Raw genomic sequence first — 4294 nt, 5'->3', positions numbered from 1 at the left:
AATGGGTGAGGCTTGAAGTAATTTACTTCAAGCTGATTTTTTATTTTTTTTTTTTTTTTTTTTTTGGTCTTGTTGGTAACATGGAATAGAACTGTTTTGTTTTTTGTAATTTCCTTGAAGACAGAAGATGCGAATGCATATTGTGAAAAAATATTACCATTGTATTATTTTCACAACAATACATACTTGTAGGACTTTCTGTTATGTTGCTTAAGTAGACTTGAAAGAGTAAAATTGGTTATTTTTAAACCACAGTCATTATGACTGCTTGTAAGGTATAGTGGCGTTTAAGAACCAGAATAATTTGGGGTTTGGAAGTGTTTAAACTGGAATTGTAATAATTATATCTTTAGGAATTTTTGTTTGAAATAAAATATCTAACTCCTTTTTATCTCTTAATATATTCTGAATGTTGTTCCCCCAAAATCTAGTTTGTTTATTTTAGTAAGTAAGCTTTTATTGAGGTTGGAATATTTAGTGTTCTTCATAGTAAACACTCATGTAAATTAAAATGAATCTTATTTTTGTTAGGATTTTTTTTTTTTTTTTTTTTTTTTTTTGCTTTCCTTAGGGCAAGATTTGATATGCATAGTCCATGGATGGGATGCTCCTGTTGTTTTAACAGGAAAGCTATGCTTTTGGCCATTTTTTTAACCCGTTTTTCTTCTGCCTGGTCCCTTGACTTACAGCTCTCGGACAAACTCTTTCATTACAGTGTCTTCTTGTCGACAGGTTGAGAGTTACAAGTGTGTGTTCAGTAATTACAGCATAGTTTGGTGCTGTGACTTAGTATATAAACCAAAGTAATAATGTCTAATTTTTATTGCCTTTACCAGTATTGTATGCCAAAGCAGGTGATAGGTAGTTGCAGGAAAGAAGGAAAATAAAATGTTGTTGAGTGATTACTGTCTCTGTACAGTCACAGAAGAAAGCATACTGTGTGTGCTGAGGACTTTATGGTCCTATTTTATTTGTATAAATGTCTTGTTTACTACCTTATCAAGGCACATCATGTTGTCCTGCAAGTGCCAGGTTTTTCCCTGCTTTAGTTCAGTCTAATCTGTGCTTTCAGTGTTGTCTGCACTATGCTACTTGAGCAAGATGTTCTTTCCAGTTGTTTCCACAGTATTTTTATTTTGATGCAAATAGGTGTTAGTCTGTTCAGTTTTCAGAAGAGATTGGAGACAGGGCTTTGGCTTTTGTGATCACAGAATCCTTTTGAAGGAATAAGGGCTGGTGAGGAGAGATGGAATCCACCTGAGAAAGGGACAGAGGATGCTTCTTAACTGCCTTGACTGCTAGACTGAGGGATAGGTGCTAAATCCAGCGTGTAAGTGATGGTCTAGGGTATAAGGGTCAAGTGCACAAAGGGGGTTGCTTTCATAATATCTCAGATGAAGTGAGATGAGTGGGGGCCCGTATTAAGGGCATATTGACAAACACCTACTGCCTTGGCATCAAGGAGGGGGAACTAGAAGTTGTGTATGCAGTTAGAGATGTGACAGGGTAGATTGCATGACGGAGGTGCTATGATTGATGACTCTTCAGGAAGAAAAGACAGACAAGGGGGGATTTGTGTTCACCGTGGAGGAGCAGCTTGAATACATGGGGCTCTCTTATGGAACCACCATGCTGAGAGTTTATCAAGCATCCATCTGTTCAGAATCAGGTGGATGCTTGAGGAAGGGAATGCTGTAGTGGATGTCTGCTATGAACGCTTTTTTAAACAAGAAGTTTCCCAATGGTAGGCCCTTGTTCTCATGGAGGACTAATGTCTGCTAGGAGGGCAACATAATGGACTTCGGCAATGTGTAAGGTTTCTGAGGTGCATTCAGGAAAACTTTTTGATACAGGTGCTAGACAGCCTGGCTGGGGAAGATGGGGAAGATGCTTTGCTGAATCCACAACTCCGAAAGAAATGTTTAAAGAAGGAATAGTCGAATCTGCTGCTGACTGTTGCAGATATTGGCTGCAGTGACCATGAGATGATACAGATTAAGATCCTGGGAGAAATGAGGAAGATAAGCAGTGGACTAAAGACTGTAGATTTCAAGAGCAGACTTGGACTTGTTCAAGGAACTGGTAGGCAATATCCAGTGAGAGGCTTCCCTGAAGGGCCAAAGGGCTCGGGAGAGCTGGTGAATCTTCATGCAAAACCCTCTCAAAGACCATGAACTATCCATTTAGATGTTAAAGAAAACGAGAAATAGCAGAAGACAGCTTGAATTGACAGGTAGCTCCTGGCTAAGTGTAGGAGGCATCGGCCTGTCGGCCCTACACAGCCTCTGAGACAGTGCTAGGCTTTGATAGAAAATAGGCCTTGGAAGATAGAGAAGAAGCTGTTTAGTTGTGCCAAGGTGGCAGGGAAAAACAAGGGACAGCTGCAACACTGAACTGTGGAAAAGTCCTGAACTGTGAAAAGTTACTGCCGCGTGAACAGTGCGTGTGAGAGTGGTCTTATGCTGGTAGGAGAAAGGATTGATAGCTATCTAATTGCTGATTTGCTAATTATAAAATAAGAGCTTTGGCAAGAGCGTAAGTATGTGCTGTTGTAATAATAAAGGGTCTTTCCTTCTGCACTTCAATTGAGAGTCCGTGCCTCGGTTGCCACAAGTGGTGCCCTGTGTGAGTTTGGAATAAGCGTGACCAACTTGGATCGCTCCAGTGGCAACCCCCACAGAACTTAAGTAGCTGCTGAAAGGAAGCAGGATCCGACAGTCAATCACCGTTGCAGCGTGAGCAAGGTGAGCTGTGGGAAGCAATGGGTAGGTTAATACCCTCAGAAGAAAACTCAGTGATTTCACTGATGGAAAGACTGTTGGCTAAATATAAAGTTCATATTAACTCGCATGCCTTGAAGAGAATTTTAAAGTGGGTAGCACTGCGTTTACTATATTCACTGTTCTAACATGGGATAAAGCCAGACTAAGATTATGGGACTGTGCAACACGAGGGAATCAGGTTACGGCAGAATTCTTACCAGCATGGAGAATTATTTTTGAGATAATAAAAAGACAAGGTAATGAAATCGGCCAGGCTGTTAACACAGAGAATGAGAACACAGAGGGTGAGGATGCCTAGTTTGAACCTCAGGAGCAAGATTGATATGCTGGGTCTTTTGACTGTGATAATCTTTTAGACCCTGACGCTGTAAATCCTGAAAAGAGAATCTGTCCTGTGTCCTCCCTTATCTGGGGATGATCCGTGGGTAAAAGTGAGGCAAGAAGCCTTGGTGCAAGAGGATATGGCCATGGCAAGAAAGATTGTTGCTCCTGTAAGCTATGAGCACAGCACTCTATCTGGAAAACCGAGCATGTGGATGGATCTCTGTGCTCAGCATTTGCCCCCCCACACCTGCAGGTGCGGAGCTGGCGGTGGCAGCCCGGGGCCTCCCTGAGCTCCCCCCTGCGGAGTGACCGACTGCAGCCTCTGGCACCGCGCTCTCGCCCCCCCCGCCAGAAGCGGCGGTTTGTCCAGCAGGTGTGACCCTGTGATGCACTGTCCCTTGTCTGTCAGCACCACAGCATCAACTGGCAGTGGCTTTATGTATTCCTGATGGTGTTTTGATATTTGTAGTATTTGTCATTTTATGTTGTGTCAGTGTCAGTGTAAGGCGCCTCTTTGCATGGTTGTTCTGCAGGTGTGAGGCGCGGCCCAGCTGCCGCTGCGCAGGGCGGGGTTCTCTGACCCCCCGGGGACGCGACCAGAGAGGAACAAAGCGCAGGGCAGACTCTGCACGGGGGCAGCGCAGGGCGAGTGAACGTCCCGTAGTGCAGAGCCTAGTGCCCGCCTGCTGGGGCATCGGGGCTGCGGTTTGTTGGGGCTCAGGGTTTTAAGTGTCTCAGGTGAAATATCTCCTCTAGCAGGAGTCAGTAATTCTGTGTTAATTGTTGTCTTGAATTTAGGTGAGTACTCTGCGGGGAGAGTGCACCTCTGTACCATCTACCTGGGGGGGATACTGTCAGAAGATCATCTACAACCTTACAGGGGTTGTTCCTTTTACCAGGGGCATCATAGATGCCAATTATGAAGGGGAAATCAGGATCATGGCCTGGACCACTGTACCCCCGTGTTCAGTAACAAAAGGGTCAAAAATTGCTCAGCTTGTTTATTTTTACTGTGGTTCCCCCTAATAGTATGCTGAGAAGCCACAGTGACTTAGGATTTGGATCAACAGGTACTCCTCAAATATTTTGGGCTCAGGCAGTGACACAAGGTTAACCTCAGGTAAAATGTACTCTAACTAAAGCTAAAAAATCTGTTGAGCTGAACAGCCTTTTAGATACTGGTGCGG

The 4294-nt window shown here is 43.8% G+C and overlaps 1 long non-coding RNA gene across 1 annotated transcript in view; it reads left to right on the top strand.

The window, feature by feature from the left end:
* The first annotated feature begins 670 nt into the window (after nt 1-670).
* Nucleotides 671-4294, top strand: part of LOC113481925 — a 10098-nt gene continuing 6474 nt past the window's right edge. Inside the window, exon 1 of the long non-coding RNA XR_003398745.1 lies at nt 671-746. This is a non-coding gene — a long non-coding RNA (uncharacterized LOC113481925). The remainder of the gene's footprint in view (nt 747-4294) is intronic.

This window comes from Athene cunicularia (genome assembly GCF_003259725.1).
Source record: "Athene cunicularia isolate RWA chromosome 6 unlocalized genomic scaffold, athCun1 chr6_part2, whole genome shotgun sequence".
NCBI classification, from domain to species: domain Eukaryota; kingdom Metazoa; phylum Chordata; class Aves; order Strigiformes; family Strigidae; genus Athene; species Athene cunicularia.
Note: the sequence above shows the minus strand (reverse complement) of the source record. Positions and strands in the feature narration are given on the sequence as shown.